Source organism: Ornithorhynchus anatinus, chromosome 12, assembly GCF_004115215.2.
Source record: "Ornithorhynchus anatinus isolate Pmale09 chromosome 12, mOrnAna1.pri.v4, whole genome shotgun sequence".
Taxonomy (NCBI): Eukaryota; Metazoa; Chordata; class Mammalia; order Monotremata; family Ornithorhynchidae; genus Ornithorhynchus; species Ornithorhynchus anatinus.
This window is the reverse complement of record NC_041739.1, coordinates 27,630,494-27,653,570: the sequence shown is the minus strand read 5'-3', so window position 1 is coordinate 27,653,570 and position 23,077 is coordinate 27,630,494. Positions and strand designations below refer to the sequence as shown.

Genomic DNA, 23,077 nt, shown 5'->3' with positions numbered 1-23,077 from the left:
ACACCTACACAAGCTCTTCCTGAGTGTGTGGAACAATGAGGAGACGCAACAGATGCAACAAAAGTGCCACCAACATCACCACCTTCAAGAAAGAAAGATCAGACTAGCAAATCTTGAGATATTACCCTGTAGACTGTAAGTTCGTTATGGGCAGGAAATGTATCTGCCAACTCTGTTGTATTGTACTCTCCCAAGTGCTGAGTACGGTACCCTGCAAACAGTAAGCACTCAATAAATACCACTGACTGATTAGGCCCCACTGCTTTTCTTTCCAAAACTGTGTGTGCTGAGTTCAGAGACCTAGAAGACCTACTGCTAAAGCAGAAGAGAGATGTGACTTTCATACTTTCACTTCAACAGGTAAGACCTAGATGATTTTTACAACTGACTGAAGAGAAGCACTCCTCTTCAGAATGTTTCCCCTGAATCTGTACATTATACAGTCAATTAATATTTGGCTATGAATATCCTGGAAGGTCTTGTCCTTCAGGAACTCTTCCATTTTATCCTGTAGCCAATTATTCTAGGCCCACACGGGCCATGGTGTAGTGGATAGAGTACGGGTCTGGGAGTCAGAAGGTCATGCGTGGGTTCTGATACAGGCTCGGCCATTTGTCTGCTGTGTGACCTTGGGCAAGTCACTTCATTTCCCTGTGACTAAGTTACCTCGTCTGTATAATGGGGATTGTGACTGTGAGCCCCTCATGGAACAGGGACTGTGTCCAACCCAATTAGTTTGTATCCACCCCAGTGCTTAGTTCAGTGCCTGGCACACAGTAAGCATTTAACAAATACCATCATTATTATTATACCATCAGAATAGAGGGATTTCCTTTCATTCAGAAGGCCCAATTCTCTCCTGTGACCTCTTTCCCACTGCTTAGTACAGGGTCCTGCACACAGAAAGTGCTTAATAAATACTATTAATAAGTGTTTAATAAATACTATTACTACTGCTACTGGGGGGGAATGAAAAACCATGCCTAGCCTTTCTACAGTTTAACTAACTCCTTACTCTCTTAAACTAAATTAAAAGGGGCATAGGCCCAACAACATATCGGAAGGAAAACTGAAGTGGAGAATAAAACTGAATTTAAAAGTAATGTCACAGAGTAATTTAAATTCCCTTTGCTTCAAGTAGAACAATGGGAGCTGGTAGGCCCAGGGCAGACACCAAAACAGCACCCACCCCTGCAGCTCCAAGTCCACATCACAGAGTGACAACGTCTTATTTCATTATGTATGTGGTGCTCCTACTTCTAATGTGAACGGTGCAATATTTCATTCTGCCGAGATCAATGTACAAATCCGAGTCAGGCCATTATATCCTGTTGGCGATCCACATTCAATAATCAATCTTAAGAGGTATGTTAAAGGGATCTCACTTCATTCTGTGCCTAGAACATCAAAAACTAGCAAGGAAATAGGGGAATTGCTGTCATGGGCTGTACAACAGTCACTATCAAATAAGAGTGACTTTTGGATCCTATACCATGCAAACCCATGAATTAGTGTGCGACATTTTGGATTTTTATATTTCTGGTCCTGTGGTCTTTCCCTCATCAGAATTTGCAGGAATTAGGAGGTCTGTGGCTTTCTTGTTTACCGATTAAAAACAGAGAATATAAAGGCAAAGTGAAAGACATTGCCACAAACTTCATGAAATCATCTATATTAAAGGGCTGCCATCAAATCAGTGCTGTTCTGGGGAAATCACAGCCTCTAGTTCTTACAGGCTGGAAACTGAACGTTAACAAAAGTTTATTCATCTCTGTTTTCTACGCTTCCATTCTAATAAACTCAAGCAGGGCTGGACAATCACTTTGGCCCGCAAGGCCAGCTCCTTGCCCTAAGCATCAGGGGGCCTTCCTACTCTTCGGGTGCAAGCTCTGCCAAATGGAAGACCCCCTGTGCCCACCCTTCCCCTAGATACTCTGCTCCCTATCCCATAGGAGGGTGAGGACAAAGCCACAGGCTGGGGCCTTCTGAATTTTTTAGTAGGTTGGGGCTGGGGTTCTTGTGGCCGTGGATGCTGTCACTATTGTACTCTGAACAGTCCAGGCCTGTGTGATGCGGAACAGGAAACTAATTCCCATGGAAATTTTTCTTATCTTGGTCCTCTGCCGTTTATTATGTCTCATGTATCTCTGACCAAGTCCTTCCCCTTCTTTTTCTTAGGTTGTGAATCCTTTAAGGGCCAGAGACCTTTTTATTTTCAATCTGCCTAGTTTTTCTAGTGATGATGGTATTTGTTAAGTGTTTACTATGTGCCAAGCACTCTTCTAAGCGCTGGGGTAGATACAAGGTAATCACATTGTCCCACATGGGGCTCACAGTCTTAATCCTCGTTTTACAGATGAGGTAACTGAGGCACAGAGAAGTTAAGTGGCTTGCCCAAGCTCACACAGCAGAGAAGTTGGCAGAGTCAGGATTAGAACCCACATCCTCAGACTCCCAAACCCATGCTATTTCCACTAAGCCACGCTGCTTCTTGAGAAGTATTCACCACTCAACACCACCTCCTAGATCAGGTCACCCATTTATCCATCCTTGGAACTTCTGTGAATGCCCGTTTATTTATTCTATTTTTTTAATTTTGTTAACTTATCTATATTGTCTGTCTCTCCCTCTAGACTGTAAGGCCGCTGTGGGCAGAGAATGTATCTTTATTGTTGTATTGTACTCTCCCCAGCGCTTAGTACAGTGTTCCACACACAGTATGCACTCAGTACTTTTATTAAATACTGTACAATAAGTTCTGGAGAACCTGAAGTCACTATTTGTGTCACCATGTGACACGTCACTATTTATGTGACACTCATCAACTCCTGAAATGTAGCTGTTCCCCCAGTGCAGTAGGAAAGTTGCAGAGTATCTATAGTCGGCAGGCATAATAATAATGGTAATAATGATGGTATGTGTTAAGCACTTTACTATGTGCCAGGCACTATACTAAGCGCTGGGATACAAGCAAATCAGGTTGGACACCGTCCCTGTCCCACGTGGGGCTCACAATCTCAATCCTCATTTTACAGATGAAGTAGCTGAAGCCCAGAGAAGTGAAGTGACTTCCTCAAGGTCACATAGCAGACAAGTGGCGGAGCCGGGATGAGAACCCATGACCTTCTCCAAGAGCATGGGCTTGTGAGTCAAAGGTCCTAGGTTCTAATCCCGGCTTGACCACTTGCCTGCTACTAGGATCTTGAACAAGTCTCTTAACTTCTTTTGCCTCAGTTTCCTTTTCTATAAAATGCAGGGGTGGGAAGGAGAGACTAACTGTTCTCTCTCACCTTTAGAACCAGAGCCCAATGTGGGTCAGGAATTGTATCCTACTTGATTATCTTAAGGTATTTACCAAGTACCACGATCATTACCATAATTACCAGGTAGAAGTCTCCTTAGGTGGAAGGGGTTTTCTTGGAACTGGACCAGATTAAATTTCTTGGAATCCAAATCCCTATCCCGGATCTAATGCATATAAATGACACTATTTTGGAACTGAGATGAAGCAATAACTTATTCACAGTTATTCTTAGACCAGAGTTATAACAAATCAAGCTTTTCTATTAATTCTCATCCCAAAGTTATATATCATCAATCTTAAATTGACCAGAAACTGACAGGGAGTGTCTCCAAACTCTGGTCACCTGACCAAGCTTTCTGAAATGCAGAAACTGTCACTTGAGAGTTGCAAAAAAGGGTCAAGGTGAACCAATGCCCAAGTAAGGACCAAAGAAAGTTCTGAGGGCAAAGTTGGGATAGTCCAGGAGCAGGGAGTCATTTGGGGAGACCCCAAAACCATGAATAGACAATCCAGGCTTGGTTAGGAAAAACCTGGAAATAATAGCAGCAACAGCAATCTGTTGTTAAGCATTTACAATTTGCCAAGCACTGTGGTAGATCAATCAATGGTATTTGAGTGCTGTGTGCAGAGCACTGTACTAAGCACCTCAAAGAGTACAATATAACAGAGTTGGAAGACCAGTTCCCTGGCCACAATGAGTCTCCAGTCTAGAGTATAGAAACAAGATAATCAGGTTGGGTACAGTCCCTGTCTCTCATGGGGGGGTCATAGTCTAAGGGGGACTGCTTTAACACATTTGACTTTAGTAGGCGAGATTCTCTTTTCCTAGGGGCTCACTAATTTGTCCCAGAGTCACTTATCTGGCCCCTCTGCGTGAACGACAACACTCTGTGACATGCTTTTATTTATGCACAAACCTCCATGAACTGAGATCAAACTTCCCCCAAAGGTTTCATTCTTGTTTGCTCCCAATGCAGACCTAGGCTAATGGAAGTGATGCAGAGCACTCAAATTGAACTACCGAAGAACCACACTCCATTAATCACCACCACATCTCTGGGAAGTGGCCCCCGTGGCTTATCTGGGGGAAGAGAAAGAGCAGAAATTTGTATCAGCAACGGATGAATGAGAAAATTGAGACTTAGGAAGATAGAATTATGCCCCAACGGCATACTGTAAATTAATGGTAACACCACCAGAAAGATGATCCAGATATCCTAATATCTTGTCCTAAACTGCTGTATTTATCGCCAACTAAAATGACCAGCAGCCACATTCTGCTCATGTGTTTCAGCAACAACAGGAAACTCTTGCCTTTGAAAAGCAAGCTTTTTCAAATACAGGTAGATTAGGCAGGAGTTCAAGCTAATCTAGCTGGGCAGGGAATGTGTCGTAATATTGTTATACCATACTCTCCCAAGCGCTTAGTACAGTGCTCTGCACACAGTAAGTGCAGCGTGGCTCAGTGGAAAGAGCCTGGGCTTCGGAGTCAGAGGTCATGAGTTCGACTCCCGGCTCTGCCACTTGTCAGCTGTGTGACTGTGGGTAAGTCACTTCACTTCTCTGTGCCTCAGTTACCTCATCTGTAAAATGGGGATTAACTGTGAGCCTCACGTGGGACAACCTGATTACCCTGTATCTACCCCAGCGCTTAGAACAGTGCTCTGCACATAGTAAGCACTTAACAAATACCAACATTATTATTATTATTATTGTTATTAGAACTGACTAGTTGACAGAATCACTGGCAATGCAACAACTGAACAATGAAATGAAGCTATCAAGGATGACATAGGCACAATTCAAGACATCCACAACTTAAGAAACTGACCCTAAAGCTTTGTTCTCAACAAATCAATCAGTGGTGTTTAATGAGCACTTATAACATGCAGAACACTTTACTAAGCACTGTACAAATGATTCTAAAACTTAAAATGACTTTTTATGGCATTTGTTAAGCCCTTACTATGTGCCAAACACTGTATTTGTTCTTGAAATAGATTTGGTTTGAATCGAAACTCAAAAGGTGATAAATTATAGGCTGTGGGAATCATCAAATTGCAGCCATAATAATAATAATAATAATAATGATGATGATGGCATGTGTTAAGCACTTACTATGTGCCAAGCACTTTTCTAAACAATGGGGGGGGGGGGGAAGACAAGGTAATCAGGTTGTTCCACATGGGACTCACAGTCTTAATCCCCATTTTACGGATAACTGAGGCACAGAGATGTTAAATGACTTGCCCAAAGTCACACAGCTGACAAATGGCAGATGCGGGATTAGAACCCATGACCTCTGACTCCCAAGCCAGTGCTCTTTCCACTGAGCCATGCTGCTTCTCTTAATTATTAATTATTCTATTCCCCAATCTGTCAGGTGTAGCTGGGGAACGACAGGAAGGTTCAGATACAATGGAGAGCAGATTCATGCAACTTCAGAAACAGGGGAAGTATGTTTTTAAAGAACTTCCTGTTATAGTGACTGCTGATTTGATGTGAGTTTAATGGATTAAGGGGTAGATTGTTCAAACTTACCACCACAACTGATATTTGGGGAAATAAATTCCTATACCATTATGTCCACGTTTAGCATAATGCTTTCATTGCTACTTTACTGAATGAACCACTGACTAAAGCTGCAAAACCAGCCCCAAGTACCGTATGGTACATTACATTTACGCTGAGGCAGAGGCAGGAAAACAGCAGAATCCCACCTAGACCAACACCACAGCTAATTCTTTTTAAACTGAATCTGTTCGGGGCAGCTTACGGATAGTGTTATACAGAACAGACTTGTGTTTATGCTACTTTATGGTATTTCCCTCCTACTTAAGACTGTGAGGCCCATGAGGGACACGGACTGTGTCGGTCCTAATTGACTTGTACCTATTCCAGCACTAAAAACAGTGTTTGACACAGAGTAAGTGCTTAACAAGTACCACAAAACAAAAAACACTATACTAAGCACTGGGATATTTACAAGATAATTGGTTTGGACACAGTTCCTGTCCCACATGGGGCTCACAGTCTCAATCCCCATTTTACAGATGGGGAACTGGGGTCCAGAGAAGTGAAGTGACTTGCCCAAGGTCACACAGCAGATAAGTGGCAGAGTGAGGATTAGAACCCAGGTCCTTCTGATTCCCAGGCCCGTGCTCTATCCCGTAGGCCATACTCCTTCTTGTTATGGGAATAATGTTCCCTATTACTTCCACCATGCTATATCTAAATCATGCTACGACAACACAGAGCAGAACTGGTGGCCAACCTTCATTCAAAGCCCCAACTTCGAGTGCTTACTATGTGCCAAACATTGTTCTAAGCACTGGGGTAAGCACAAAAATTCAGGTCAGCCATGGTCCCTGACCTACAATGAGCTCACAGTCTAAGTAGGAGGGGGTAGGATTTAGTCTCCATTTTACAATTGAGAAAACTGAGGCACAGAAAAGTTAAGTGACTTGTCCAAGGTCACACAGCAGGCAGAGTCGGCATTAGAAGTCAGGTCTTCTGACTCCCAGGACCACGCTCTAGACCACACTTCTTCCATTCCAGGGAGGAAAAGGACATCAAATTACACTTGTTTCCTAGCTTCTGCACTCAACTTCTTTATGTAAAATCAACTGCACAGTCGTTAAAAATGTTCTTGGATCGTTCCGGTCTCTTAATGTACAGATGTTAGCAGCCTCTGTTTTAAGTGAATGAAAGGGGGTGTGGTTTCCATAAGCCTTTTGCCACAAGTTCTAGCCTCATGGAAAGCACTTGTAGCAGAAGGGCCTCCTTGCCTGATGATCCCAGGGTCCACAAAACTGAGCTACCGCCCTGACACCACTCGCTGTGTAAACCTGAATCCAAAGGTTGCCCAGGAGCCTCCTAGGGCCGGCAGAGGGGTCGGAAGCCAAGGAAAGCTGAAAATGCATTTTTTTGTGCTGGTGTTACAATTTCTGGGGGCAAGCGTGGAAGGGAAACTCTCACAATGGGCCACTTTGCTGTCTATTTCATCTCCCTACTTCTAAAACTGCTGCTGATAGTTTGCTCGTAGTGGTAGGCTGGGCACCTGGGCTAAGGTGGACCAAATGAGATTTTCAGAAGAAAAATTATGTCTTCAAAAGCACACTTGCCTCAAGCAGATTTGTCCACAGTTTTTCAGGGACCTTTGAAGGTTTAAAATCTATAAAATCTTCTCAGTGGTGGATCAAAACAACAGATGCCAGTAAAACCAAAACATCTGCATAACAAGCATTTGCATAATTTACTCACAGTGAACAGATCAGAAGGGAAAAAAAGGAACCCATTTAGGAGGCAGGTGTTCTTCACCTATTTCTAAGGTTCCTTTGTGGAGTGTGGAAGGTCAAGTTACACAGAGATAGGAGGCAGGGAGAGCTGAGTTCAAGTTCTGCCTTCTCTCAGAAATGCAGAGCATGAGAAGCAGTGTGGCCTAGTGAGAGGAGGATGGGCCTGGGAGTCAGAGGACCTGGGTATTAATCCCAGCTCAGTCACTAGCCTGGTGTGTGACCTTGGGGAAGTCACAACTTCTCTGTGCATCAGTTTTCTCAAACTCAGAATTCAATACCTGTTTTCCCTCCTACTTAATAATAATAATAATAATAATGCTGGTATTTGTTAAGCGCTTACTATGGGCCGAGCCCTGTTCTAAGCACTGGGGTAGACAGAGGGGAATCAGGTTGTCCCACGTGGGGCTCACAGTCTTAATCCCCATTTTACAGATGAGGTCACTGAGGCACCGAGAAGTGAAGTGATTTGCCCACAGTCACACAGCTGACAAGTGGCCGTGAGCCTCCATATTGATAAGGACTGTGTCCAACCGGATTAACTTTGTATCCACCCCAGAGTTTAAAACAATGCTTGACACATATAATTACTATTTTTATTATTGAGGGAAATTCCCTCTGGGTCTCAGTTTTTACATGTACATCAATCCATCATCAATGGCATTTATTGAGCACTTATTGTCTGCAGAACACTGTATGTGCCTGGGAGGGTCCAACACAATAAAATTGGTATATACAATCCATATCTTCAAGGAGCTTACAATCTATAATGTGTTTCCCTATTTGCCCCCAAAATCAATGTGAGGAAAAATAATACAATTTTACGCGAGGGGCATCAACGTAAATCCAATTACTAATGAAAACAACAAATAAAAATAATCTGGATCATTAATGAAAATTCATGAATCTTCTATTCAAGTGGAGAGCCAAAGTAAATACTATCCTGCCTGGGAAACTTCTAAAATGCAGCTGTTATGATAATCCTTCACATTCATAGCTTCCTACCATTTATTTCTAGTTCTGGGCATCAGTTGTTCAGGGTGATTCACACAGCATATATGCCTAACCACTGACTTCTACAGACTAGTTCTTGGAAACTTTGAGAGCAGCATGTTCTAGTTGATACAGCGTATGCCTGAGAGTCAAAAGGACCTGGATTCTAACCCTGGCTCTGCCACCTGTCTGCTGAGTGAGCTTGGGCAAGCCACTTCACTTCTCTGTGCCTCAGTTTCCTCATTTGTAAAATGGGGATTAAGATTGTGAGCCTTGTTTGGGACAAGGACTGTATCCAACCCAATTATTTTGTATCTACCCCAGGGCTTAGTACAGTGCCTGGCACATAATAAATGCTTAACAAATACCATAACAAATGCCATACAACTCAAGGGCTCAGGAAACAGCGGTGCCACCTTTTATATAACCTGAATCCATGTGTCACCTAGACAGACAAGACACATATGCAGTCAGACAATTCCCTCCCAAGAGGCTGATATCAGTTTGCAAGGAGACTGCTTCCTAGTGAATAGTGCCCAGTGCCCTGGTGACATGCCCGGCTCATCTTCCTGCAGAAACACTCTGGGCATATCACTCCCCTTCTTAAAAACCTCCAGTGCTTGCCTATCAACCTCTGCATGAAACAAAAACTTCTCACTTTAGGCTTCAAGGCTATCACCTTGCCCCCTTCTACCTCTCCTCCCTTCTCTCTTTCCACCGCCCACCCCGCACGCTCCTCTCCTCCGCCACCCACCTCCTCACCGTCCCCCGTTCTCACCTATCCCGCCGTCGACCCCCGGGCCACGTCCTCCCGTGGTCCTGGAATGCCCTCCCTCCTCACCTCCGCCAAACTAATTCTCTTCCCCTCTTCAAAACCCTACTTAGAGCTCACCTCCTCCAAGAGGCCTTCCCAGACTGAGCTTCCCCTTTTCCCTCTGCTCCCTCTGCTTCCCCTCTAGCCCCCCTTCACCTCCCCTCAGCTAAGCCCTCTCATCCCCCCTTTCCCTCTGCTCCTCCCCCTCTCCCTTCCCCTCCCTTCAGCACTGTGCTCGTCCGCTCAACTGTATATATTGTCATTACCCTATTTATTTTGTTAATGAGATGTACATCACCTTGATTCTATTTATTGCTATTGTTTTAATGAGATGTTCATCCCCTTGATTCTATTTATTGCCATTGTTCTTGTCTGTCCGTCTCCCCCGATTAGACCGTAAGCCCGTCAAAGGGCCAGGACTGTCTCTATCTGTTACCGATTTGTACATTTCAAGCGCTTAGTACAGTGCTCTGAACATAGTAAGCGCTCAATAAATACTATTGAACGAATGAATGAATGAACAGTGCTGAGGTTCCTGGATCTAGAATGTCTCTAGAAACCATGAGTTTTTCCCCGTCTTTGGTAACTAGTTTAATAAAGGAGGTGAGGGATGGGCTGCCTGCAGTATCTCCTGAAGAGGACACTGAAGACTCTTGCTGTAGAAGAACCGGTGAGTAAATGTGCAAGTTAAACTTTGCTACTAGGGAAGGCACAAAGTATCTTTGTTACCTTACACAGCCAGTACAATTCTCTAAAGACTGAAAAGTTCAGTCAAGTGAAATGAATTGTTTTGTTCCATTTGGGGAAATTGAGTTCTTAGAATTCCACTGCAGCCCCTTCAACTTGCAGATTATTTTCCAGGGAACCAGTTAGGGCTCTAGAGACAAGAACGGGCATGGTAACAAACTGCTTCATGGTGCCTGAAGCACTGAAGCTTCTAACAGGGAGCAAAATTTCAATTTAGCTTTTTCATGACAAATCTGTGCTTGTTAGAGAGGGTTCACTGAGAAAGGCACTGCTTCCAGGTTCACAAGTGACTCTAGTCTGAGTAGGTTGCATGTTTCCAATTTGGCCCATCATAGTAAATGCTGAAAAAGTTACAATTTGGGGGACTGAAGTAATACTTCTCGGCATTTGGGAAGAAGGTCTGCTCTCCACCAAGTGAATATAATCTATCCCTTTCCCCGCAAAATGCAGGATAATAACCTGGGCTTTTCTCAGTGGGAGTGGAAAACTGCATCAATGCCAGTTTAATATTTTTTTCCAATTTTACCAGGCATCAGGCTTAAAAAAAATTTAAAAACCCCACCACACTGGACTCAAGGGCAAAGAGGCGCTGGCTCAGCGGGATTTCTTCTCTCCCACATTTCTGTCAGAATATTTTCTCGTCCTGAATGGCATCTTCTCTACCTGTGCTCTTTAAATTTACTTCTAAGAAATGATGATGGAGTCATCCTCGAGAGGAATGGTTTCTAGTGCTAGTGGTTCTTGATGTGGTTCCATTCATGCTTGCTCATCCCTGCCAATCCTGTTCCGTCCAACAACCCAATATGCAATGAGCAAGCTGACAGGCAGGGCTGCAGCGCACTGCAAAGTACATGTGCGATCTGCCCACATTAGCCTGCTACGGGCCAATAGCGCCCAATAAATTGAGCATTTACTCCATGCAGAGCAGTGTACTAAACACTCAGGAGAGTGTAATAGATAGAGGCAGGATCTCTGACCTTAAGGTGCTTACAATCTACTGAGGGAGACACAAAATAATTTGATTTTCAATGATATTTATTGAGCACTGTACTAAGCACTTGGGAGAGTACTGTTTAACAGAATTGGTAGACAGATTCCCACATAGAAGAGGAGAAAAGAAATGAAGAAATGGATGAGCAAGTGCTTAAAAGTAGGGTAAGTCGACTTGTACCAAATTGCTCTGGGTACATAACTCCTAATTGGCATGAGAGTGCAAGGGGGTAGAAGGAGGGATCTGACTTGGGGAGAAGAAGAGTTAATCAGGGAAGGCCTCCTGGAGGAAATGAGATTTTTTTTTTTTTTAGAAGGGCTTTGAAGATAGAGAGTGGCAGATATGAAGTGGGAGGAAGCTCCGGGTAAGAGGAAGGGTATGTATGGACTAGGAGTCAGAAACAAGTTGGGAACGAGGCATATTGTGTAGGGTAGCCTGAGAGGAGCAGAGTTCAAACTGGAGGGTAGTGGGAAAGAAGAGGGGATACGTAAGAGGGAGAGAGGACCAACGGAATGCCTTGATACTAGTGGTTAAGGTTCTTGGCCTTTTTTTTTAAAAAAAAAAAAAAAGATATTTGTTAAGTGCTTACTATGTGCAAAGCACTGAACTAAACACCGAGTTGGAAATAAGCGAATCAGTTTGGACACAGTCCATGTCCCAAGTAGGGCTCATAATTTTACAGATGAAGTAACTGAGGGACAAAGTAGTTAAGTGACTTGCCCAAAGTCATGCAGCAGACAAGTGGCAGAGCCAGGACACCTAAGTCCTTATGACTCCCAGGCCCGTGCTCTATCCACTAGGCCAAGTTGCTTGTTGCAGGATGGAACGGGTAACTAGGAGTGCTTTTGAGGAGTGCAAAGATGTGAGCAGAATAATTACATTTTTTTAAATGACCAGGGCAACAGAGTAAATCATGGACTGGAGAGTGTGGCGACGAGGCAGGGAGATGATATGAGGAGGTTGATAGACTAATCAACTCGGAATCAACTCCGAATATGGCGAGTGCCTGAACCAGGGTGGTGGTCATCTGAATGCAAAGGGAGAGGCAGGTCCAGGAAATGTGAGGGAGAAGAAACAACACAGAGTTGTCAGATGTGACTGGAAAGTTGGGTGGAGGAGAGGATTTGGAAGAGGAGGAGAAGTGAAAGGGGGAAAAAAAAAAAAAATCAATGCTTTAGTCGCCGGGAACCTCCGTCTTTTTTCCTTTTCTCCAGTGAAATAAAAATCTTTTTCAGTATCTGAATTGTTCTTACCAGCAGGTCAACATATTTCTGTTAGGATTTCTAGTAAATGTAGACATTCCATAGATAATGACGACACATTTGGTATATCCCTTAAGCTGTCAGACAATTTGAAGGAAGCAGAACCTCAGCTGGGAGGGAGAGTGCTGGTTTAGCCCATTACTGATCTCGAATCATTCTAATAGCCATTATGCCTGGGTTCAGATTCCCTCTCCACAAAAAGATTAACGACGGCAGCCAGAAAGAGCAAGTCTTCTGGGGATATGAAGGGCCATATTATTCAGGTCATCCTTAATGCGGAAGGGCAGGTGCAAATAAAGTTTAAAATTTTGAAATAGTGCATAAGTAAGACAGTTTAAATTGGTATTCACATCAAAATGACTGCTTCTGACAATCTGCACTATCACAGTAAGGGGTCAGGTAATCTGAAAGCTAAGCAGCCTCATCCAATCATTCTTTGAGACTTGTCTTTTCTCCAATAATGTGCAACTACAGTTAGACAAAAAGAAGTAGCAACAAATATCTTATCAAAATATTATTAATGCCCTTGCACACTGACAACTTCCCTTTTTTATTTAGAACACCCCCATATCAAGTTTTCTTTACGTCTTTTGATTTTTTTTCCACTGTGTCTTCATAAACATATCTTTGGAATTCCCTAACTGCCTCTGTCTTGTCATATGCCGTCGAGTCTTCTCCGACCCATAGCGACATCACGGACACATCTCTCCCAGAACGCCCCACCTCCATCAGCAATTGTCCTGGTAGTGTATCCATAGAATTTTCTTGGTAAAAATACGGAAGTAGTTTACCATGGCTTCCTTCCACGCGGCAAACTTGAGCCTCCACCCTCAACTCTCTCCGAGGCCGCTGCTGCCCAACACAGGTAAGTTTGGACTTGTAGTAGGTGGCCTTCCACTAGCTAGCCACTGACCAAGCCAGGAATGGAATGGATATGCCTCTGGTTGACTCTCCCTCTCATAGTCGAGACTGGTAGAATACTGGAAACTCTCCAGATGTGACCCTGAGAGAGGAACTGCCTTTGTCACTTCTTAATTTTCCTCCTGTATTTTGAATGGCAGTATTGCTTTAAACAAATTCACCTATCTGGGACTAACCCACTCCTGCTCCCTCAGTCACTTCTTAAGTTCCATTCCACCACACTCAAACCTAGCTCTTCTTTAAAACAGAAAATCCCACTCCCTTCTGCATCACCCTCACTTGCTCCCTTTGTTCATCTCCCCCCTTCCAGTCCCATAAAACTTTATGTACATATCTGTCTCCCCTTCTAGACTGTAAGGTCACTGTGGGCAAGGACTCTATTGTACTGTTATATTGTACTCTCCCAAACGCTTAGTACAGTGCTTAGCAGAGAGGAAGTGCTTAATACAAATGACTGACTCTTTGGAATCTTGAACCGGCTCTCGAACAGAAAATGTGATGTCCCTACAATCAGCATGGCCCAGTGAAGACAGCACGGGCCTGGGAGTCAGAGGACCTGGGTTTTTATCCTGGCTCTGCCACATACCTGCTGTACCGCTTTGACTACCATCTCTACGCAGATGACACGCAGATCTACATCTCCGCCCCGTCCTCTCCCCCTCCCTTCAGGCTCGCATCTCCTCCTGCCTCCAGGACGTCTCCACCTGGATGTCGGCCCGCCACCTAAAACTCAACATGAGCAAGACTGAGCTCCTCATCTTCCCTCCCAAACCCGGTCCTCTCCCAGATTTCTCTATCACCGTGGATGGCACGACCATCCTTCCCGTCTCTCGGGCCCGCGATCTCGGTGTCATCCTTGACTCGTCTCTCTCGTTCACCCCACGCATCCTATTCGTTACCGAGACCTGCCGGTTTCACCTCTACGATATCGCCAAGATCCGCCCTTTCCTCTCCACCCAAACGGCTACCTTACTATTACGGGCTCTCGTTATATCCCGGCTAGACTACCGTGTCAGCCTTCTCTCTGACCTCCCTTCCTCCTCTCTCGCCCCGCTCCGGTCTATTCTTCACTCCGCTGCCCAGCTCATCTTCCCGCAGAAACGATCTGGGCATGTCACTCCCCTTCTTAAACAACTCCAGTGGTTGCCTATCGACCTCCGCTCCAAACAGAAACTCCTCACTCTAGGCTTCAAGGCTCTACATCACCTTGCCCCTTCCTACCTCTCCTCCCTTCTCTTTCTACCACCCACCCCGCACGCTCCGCTCCTCCGCCGCCCACCTCCTCACCGTCCCTCGGTCTCGCCTATCCCGCCGTCGACCCCCGGGTCACGTCCTCCCGCGGTCCCGGAACGCCCTCCCTCCTCACCTCCGCCAAACTGATTCTCTTTCCCTCTTCAAAACCCTACTTAAAACTCACCTCCTCCAAGAGGCGTTCCCAGACTGAGCTCCTCTTCTCCCTCTACTCCCTCTGCCATCCCCCCTTTACCTCTCCGCAGCTTAACCCTCTTTTTCCCCTTTTCCCTCTGCTCCTCCACCTCTCCCTCCCCATCCCCACAGCACTGTACTCGTCCGCTCAACTGTATATATTTTCGTTACCCTATTTATTTTGTTAATGAATTGTACATCGCCTCGATTCTATTTAGTTGCCATTGTTTTTACGAGATGTTCTTCCCCTTGACTCTATTTATTGCCATCGTTCTCGTCTGTCCGTCTCCCCCGATTAGACTGTAAGCCCGTCAAACGGCAGGGACTGTCTCTATCTGTTGCCGACTTGTTCATTCCAAGCGCTTAGTACAGTGCTCTGCACATAGTAAGCGCTCAATAAATACTATTGAATGAATGAATGACCTTGGGCAAGTCACTTCTCTGTACCTTAGTTCTCTCATCTGCAAAATGGGGATTCAATTCCAGTTCTCCCTAATGCTTAAAACGGTGTGGGATCTGATTATCTTGTATCTATCCCAGGGCTTAGTGCATAGTAAGTGCTTAACAAATACCACAATTAATCACGATGTGGTGATTATGGTGTTATGCATTAGTGACAAGTGGGAACTACTTGTAATTACTCTTTTTATACTATGTACATGGAACAATTTTTCCCAGTCACTTTGAAATAGCTTGTCTACAAATGAAGTTTTTGCCAATTAAGACCAACCACCAAATAATGATCAGAATTCTCTATTCTCCTTTCTCCTCTCTTTCCCCATACCGCTAGAAATCCTGGAAATGATTCCTTCTTGTCTGGTTAGGGAAGCAAAGGAAGCTAGGAAAGGTCACCAGCCTCTCTCCTGAGGCTCAGAGCCAAATGGCTTTGACAAAGCTTCGCTCCCTAGCAGAGTAGAAGAATGGGTTGCTCCAGAAGTTTCAGAACAGAGCTGTTCTCTTTAAAAAAAAAAATGTATTTGTTAAGCACTTACTATGTGGTAAGCGGTGAACTAAGAGCTGGGGTAGATACAAGCTAATCAGGTGGCACACAGTCCTTGTCCCACATGGGGCTCACAGTCTTAATCCCTTTTTTACAGATGAGGGAATTGAGGCACAGAGAAGTTAAGTGATTTTGTCCAAGGACACACAGCAGACATGTGGTAGAGCCAGGATTAGAACCTTGGTCCTCTGACTCCCAGGCCCACGTTCTTTCCACTAGGCCACACTGCCCTCCATGGGAAGGGCATGTGGTAGTGAGGAGAACCAAACTCAATTTTTCCTTTATACTTCAAATGGGAGGGTTTAGAGACTAAGCGTCATCCAGTCATCAGCATCATGCCAACCCGCTCTCTGGTTTAGATGGAGAACGCTCGCCCCCATATAGGCCGCAAGAACCATAGCGCTGACAACGGTCACACTGGTTGGGACCGCAGTTGCAGTAAGGGAGAGTGAGGACTGTCTAGCTGAAGCATGGGATACACACTGGAATAGTCTTTCCTGGAAAGCAGCAGAGCCCTGAGGATCGGCTCTGAGAAACATATGTTCTTCCACTCTTCAGGCCCCTAGAAATGTGTCCCCAGCTGCTTTAAACACTTGCCAGAATGGGAGGCAACTGCCCCAGGCCCAGCCCCCATGACCTCCCCCATCCCCCTAAAGTAAGAAGGTCATCAGCTCTGCAGGCACCACAGAACCTCTTCCCCTTTTCTCCCATGCCCCTCCTCTCCCAGAGCAGCTACAGAGCTAAAAATATCCCAATCCAGGTCTAGAGGGAAGTTCTGGAATAGGAGGCCCTGGACCTGGGAAGACTTTCCCCTCCCCTTCCTCCTGGGCGCTCCTCAACCTAGCCTTCCTCTTCCTCAGGCCTACCAGGGCCTTAAGCTGTTCCCGGGGTTCCTCAATCATGCCCAGGCTTGTCTGGTTTCCCCTTGCCTCATCTTTAGACCAGAGAGTCTCAAGAAAGTTCCTAGAAAGATCATCAAATTAAGAGAATAACACTTTTTATTTTTTATACATTTTCCTAAATTCATGTTTGCTGAGAGTCTTTCAGTTTAAAAGGCATTCATTATTAACAGCCCTGTTTGGGGTTTTTTTATGATATTATTAAGCACTTGCTATGCGCCAGGCACTGGACTATGCACTGAGGTAGATACGAATCAGGTCGGATACAGTCCACGTGGGGCTCTCGGTCTTTTACAGACGAGATAAATGAAGCACAGAGAAGTGACTTGCTCGTGGTCACACAGCAGACAAGTGGCAGAGCCGGGATTAGAACCCAGGTCCTTCTGACTCCCAGGCCCACACGAGCACTGCTTCTCTTCTCTCAGGTGAGGCTGCCGCAAAGTATTGTTGGAGAACCACTGTGACGGGCAATCGCTGTGGGGCACGCAGGTGATATAAAATGGGATTCGTGAAATGTAGTCACAGTCTAAGACGGCTATCTGGGTCCAGGCAAACTGAGCGCCCCTTCCCCTTTGCATAGGTAGGCAGATTGGGGGGCACTAGGGAGGAGGCCCTGTACAGTTAAAAAGGAAAGCTGTCACTCTGAGGCTCCAACTTGGCCGTCCCCCACCCATTTCAAGGGGCTAGGGAACAGCTTTGAGCCATCTCTGGGTGAGTGTTCTGAAAGGACTCTATACAGCTGGCTATGCTAGGGGAGGATTGGGTCAGAGAGGTCTGGAAATCCCTAGGAAAGATGGAGGTAACACTCCATCCATCCCTCCACCCACAGATCCTGCTATCATCCCACAGTCACTCTCCAAACCTCAGGTGGTCCCCTTAAGCTTCCTAAGGACAGAGTTCAGGTGTACTTACTGTACCGTACCCTCTCCCAAGCATTTAGTATAGTGTTCTGCCTGCATACAGTAAGTACTGTCGGTTTTAGTCTTCCCGCAGTAACAGCTGGGGCAAGTGAGTTAAGCATTTACTATGTGCCAAATATTATACTAAGCACTGGGATCGATAGCGGATGATCAGATCCAACACAGTCCCTGCCCCTCAAGGGACACACAGTCTAAGGAATAGGGGAACAGTTATTTAATCTCCATTTTACAGATTAAGAGGCACAGAGATGTGAGGTGGCTTGCCCTAGGTCACACAGCAGGCAAGTGGCAGAGCTGGGATTAGAATCCAGGTCTCCTGACCCCCAGGCCCATACTCTTCCCATTGCTAAATGGATTGATTTGAGCTCCAATCCCTTTCCCCTGTTTCTCGGAGGAAAGAGAGTTCAACTTCTCATCTGAAGCCTGCTATCAAAAATGGGAATTTCAATTTGTAGTTGAACACTACAACTGTGGTAAAAGACAGATGTTGTTACTATGGGTACAAAAGCAGCAACAGACCATGAACAAGAAGAATGACACGGCAGGGATGACAAGGCAATTCATGCTGTCTTAATCACTGGGACAAACACATTCCCTTCCCTCTCCCAAGACTGACAATCTAGGTGAATCAGCTCTACCTGCTGAGTTGTGTTGCCGTGAGAACAATCCTGGCTCAGCCACTTGTCTGCTGTGTGACCTTGGGCAAGTCCACTTAACTTCTCTGTAACTCAGTTACCTCATGTTTAAAATGGGAAGTAAGATTGTGAGCCCCATGTGGGACATGGACTGTGTCCAACCTGATTAGCTTGTATCTAACTCCGTGCTTGTGTAGGGCCCAGCACATAGTAAGCACTTAAATACCATTAAAAAAAAGTATCCAACTTCAAGCCTGTGCCAGGAGTGCCATGGGTTAAGTTTGTCTCTCTCACTGCACATCAAGCAATTATTTGCCTTTACTGGCTTGGGGTAAGGAGAAGCTTGGGGTAAAGGGAACCTGAACCGCCTACATGTGCTTAATCATCCCAGCCTGAAACCCAGAGGGCAAATTTCCTTCCTTCGAACTACAAATATAACCTTTTCCCCAATATGATCTTCAAAAGGGCTTGGTCTTCTAGAAAATATCATAGAGGAATTCTCGTATGTATTCCTCTTTCAAAATGCTCTCTAAATGCAGCAGTGGCTGTCTGGCTGGTTTCCAAGCCTAAAAATAAAACAACAGGATTTTACTTATCAAAGGTGAATGAGGAATGCAATTTTATAAACAACAATCTGTGCACTTCCAAAGGTCACAGACTACATGCTTTAGGAATGTTCTGTTTTCACAAGCCCGTACCTGACATCAGTTGGGAATGCTGACAGGAATCCAAGAAAAAGACTCATTACCATGATGAAGAGCAATAGAATTACCTCTCATAAATCCAGGTGATCGCTGAACTACACCAGGAAATGTGGACGCACTCCATGCAAAAGCAGGAAGCCCATCAGAGAATGCAGTGTTCTCTGCTTAGGCATTGAGCTTTTAAGCAAACTCCATTTAGCCTTGCGGAGGTATGACAAATTAGGTGGTTGCCGGGGATGTTGCGCTATCTTCTGGAGGGAGAATCACTGAGCTATGGTGGGGGAAGGAGGGGGAAGGGGCATGTGAGGGGTAGGGTAGCGCGAGCCCTCTCTACCATCCACGCATTTCTCCCTGGATTCCACAACCTAGGGATATTGGGGCCAATTCTCAAAGTTAGCCAGTGGGACGTTGGAACCCGAGGTTGGGTCCTGGCTATCATTCAGAGGTGAACCCCGATTAAGACCACTCTGCGGAGCTGAACCCCGCTACGGTTTCATGACTCACCCTAGTATACGGACTCCAGGACAACTCCCTGCTTCCTCCTCTCACCCAGCCTACTCTCCTTCGTTTCTGGCAGCTTTCCTCCCTGCCCTCATCCCATCTTCCAACCTCCGGGACTCCATGGCAACGTCTGCCATTAAGATCACCATTAAAATAGAAAGAACCAAAATACCGTACAGTGCGATACCAAACAAATCAATCGTATTTGAGTGCTTACTGTGTGCAGAGCACTGTACCAGGCGCTTAGGAGAGTGCAATATCACAGAGTTGGGTCAAAGGGAGCGCTTTGATTTTTATGAGTCACAGTCAACGACGTCTGCACGGTAGCGCTTCTTTGGCTATAGTACTCCCTTCTGGCATTTACGATTGACGCAAGGGGCCAAGCGAGTTCTCACCCCAGCTACCCGTGAGCACACAGAGCAATGTTAGGGCAGCATTATTTAATTTGCTTTTCCACAAGAACGTGGAAAAGCATCCCCTCAATGCCAACAACCTTTACAAAGATGCTCTGGGCATCATACTCAACGATTGGGCGAGGGCACTGTGTGTCTGCTCCAAATGTATGCTGCTGGGTATAGGGGGTGCAGGAGAGAGAGTATTGATGGCTCGGAGCAAACCGTCACCACTGAGGCAAACATAACTCAAGAGGATGTCCAGCTGGCAGTAGGACGTACAGCTTGCTTCAGTAATGCCAAAAAGGAAGGAAGGTGCACGGATTCTCTCTCAAAGATGCTCACCCTCACGGATGAAAAGTGTCCCTATTCCCTTTTTCCCCTCCACTTCTTCCCTGCCCCCACTAATATTTACAATTTAACCATCCCAGGGTCATGCTCTTAATTTTACTTCATTTCAGAAAAAAACCAAAACCCTCGATTTTGAAAGCATGCAGATCAGATCCTTAGAAAGCAGGCTTACTTCAACTAGTTCAAACAAACCAGACTTTAACTGAGCTTCCTTCCAACCATTAGTAGTTTAAAGTTCACTTCTCCACTATCTCTTCTGCCTAGAAACTCAGTGAATGTTACTCGGAGAGTGCACCTGTGATAGGCATCTTTTTTTAAATCTGGGCACTGTGCTATTGAACAGAAATAATAATAATAATAATAATAATAATAGTACTTAAGTGCTTACTATGTGCCAAGCACTGTCCGAAGTGCTGGAGTAGATACAAGATCATCGGGTTGGACATAGTCCCTGTCCCACATAGGGCTCACAGTCTTCTTCATTTTATAGATGAGGAAACTGAGGCACAGAGAAGTTAAGTGACCTGCCCAAGGTCCCACAGCAGACAAGTGGCAGAGCAGGAATTAGAACCCGGGTCCTTCCGACTCTCAGGCCCGTGCTCTTCCCACTAGGCTACGTAATTTCCAAAGATCTTAATTTGGTTAGTTCTACAGGAGGTTATGGGATAAATCTATATTATAATATTTATGACATTCTCATGCGTGCAACTTCCAACTCCACATTGCTCTGTGTCCAGACAGGTGCTTAATATCTGAAGAACATTCTTTAATTCTACCATCACATCCTATCCACAAAACAGTCAAAATGCACAGTCTAGATGGGTACAAGTGCTCCCCCAAGTATTTAGTGCAGTGCTCAGCCCACAGTAAGAGCTCAATAAACACCACGGCCTGACAATATCTGGAGTATTTTCCTTTTTAACACTCCCTGGCAAACTAATGGGATTATTGTTTCAGGGGCTGGGTGCAAAAATAAAAGTTACCTCCGGGGAAAGGAAGAAGTTTCTGGAAATGGGGAAAAACAGGTTCTCAGGATTTACAAATATATCCCTGATCAGAATTTGAGAAAGAAGTGGGACCATTGCTGGAGCTGCTCATCAAAACTCAATTGTCCCCACTGCAGGGTTTTGTTTAATTTCAGATCCAGGGCCACATTTGTAATTTTGCATGTTCTTCATCCCACTCCATCAAAACCCAATCCCATATCCTTTTTTGTTAAAAATCTTCGACACAAAAACTTGACCTTTGATTCCTACCGTTCTTCCTATTTCCAAGTCAACTCGCATTAACTCTCTTTTAACCACATTTCTTCGGAAAGAACAGTGGTGACTGGGGGAGATTTAATCAAAGAACCTGGCATGAGTAATAGGGCTCACTGATGGACAGTCTCTCCAGAAGTGCTTCAATCAGCAATTATTTCTTTCTTAAAGATTTCTTTCTGGAGTGCAGGGACCATTTCTTCCCCTGCTCCCAAAACTCCAAGAACTAATTGCTAATAATGATGATAATGATGATGAGTAAGAGTGGTAATGACAATGACAACAATAATTCAAGGAGGGGTCAATTTGGGGGACACAATCAATGCCAAACAAATCTCTCAGACAGTAATTCACTAAAAATGGTTTTGCTCCAAATGAGTTTAGGAAAGAAAAACAAAGCTATGTACAATGTTTTAAAACGAAATTACTGCTTCCAGACTTGAAATTGCTTCAAACAGGAATAGACACATTAGTCATTATTGCACAAAGTCCCATGTTCCGGAAATGAATTTCCCAGGGACTGTCCTAAATGTGCTAAGTTCTTCCAGGATACCCACCCACTTTCTGCATGAAAAAGATTTCTCTTCTGAATGAAGGATGAACTCCCTTAGGCAGTGGGGAGTGGGCTATAAACACTATACACTTGAATTCTGGCCTTAGTGTTTAAGGATGACACTAATGACAATATTTAGTTAACAGTGAATGCATGTATTCTATGTATTAAGCACTTGGGAGACTTCAGCAGAAGACAGACCCTGCCTTCAATCAATCAATGGTATTTATTAAATGCTGACTGTGTGCAGAGTACTATACTGAGTGCTTGGGAAAGGACAATGCAACAGAGTAGATGCAATCACTCTCCACAAGGAGTTTACTGTCTACAGGAGACAGACATTAAAATAGATTGTAGACAGAGAAAACGGGACTTACAACCGAATGGGGGAGAGGAGCAAACAGCCAATCCAAAATAAGTTAAAAGAGCAACAACATGATACAATAAGTAAAAAAAAAAAAGAATATTTATGTGATTGATTGAGCGACATGGCCAAGAAGGTGGTGATAAATCAGGGAATTATTCTTGAAGGAGATTGCTTTTTAGCCAACATACCTTGAGTCCTGCCAAAAAGATTTTGTCAAGAATGTGATTGAACAAAACCACTGAGAAATTATGGAAGAGTACTTTCCCTTTCCTATTTTCCCTCAGGATATACCTGAGGTTTCTCACAGGGCTTCTTAAAATAAAAATAAGTTTTATGCTGATTAGCCTTATCTCACTCCGGCATGTCTGCTCTCCAAGCTCTGAGACACCAGGCAAGGTGGTTGCTGGCATAGAAGCTCAGAGAGAGGAGTTGGAACTGAATCTCTGGGCCACGAAGCAGTGACCTAGTGGAAAGAGCCCGGGCCTGGGAGTCAGGAGGACCTGGGTTCTAATCCTGGACCCACCCCATTTTCGCTGTGTGACCTTGGGCAAGTCACTTCACTTGGCCTCAGTTCCTTCACCTGTAAAATGGGGTTTAAGACTGTGAGCCCCATGTGGTATAGGGAATGTGTCCAACCTGGTTAGCTTGTATCTATCCCAGGACTTAATAATAATAATAATGTTGGCATTTGTTAAGCGCTTATTATGTGCAGAGCACTGTTCTAAGTGCTGGGGTAGATACAGG

The 23,077-nt window shown here is 44.8% G+C and overlaps 1 protein-coding gene and 1 non-coding gene across 4 annotated transcripts in view; both read right to left on the bottom strand.

Annotated features, from left to right (window-relative positions):
- Nucleotides 1-23,077, bottom strand: part of TBC1D9 (TBC1 domain family member 9) — a 94,247-nt gene that overhangs the window by 63,715 nt on the left and 7,455 nt on the right. The window lies entirely within an intron of this gene.
- Nucleotides 13,282-13,419, bottom strand: LOC114815814. The gene has a single exon (XR_003763616.1). It is a non-coding gene; the product is annotated as a small nucleolar RNA SNORA7 (small nucleolar RNA).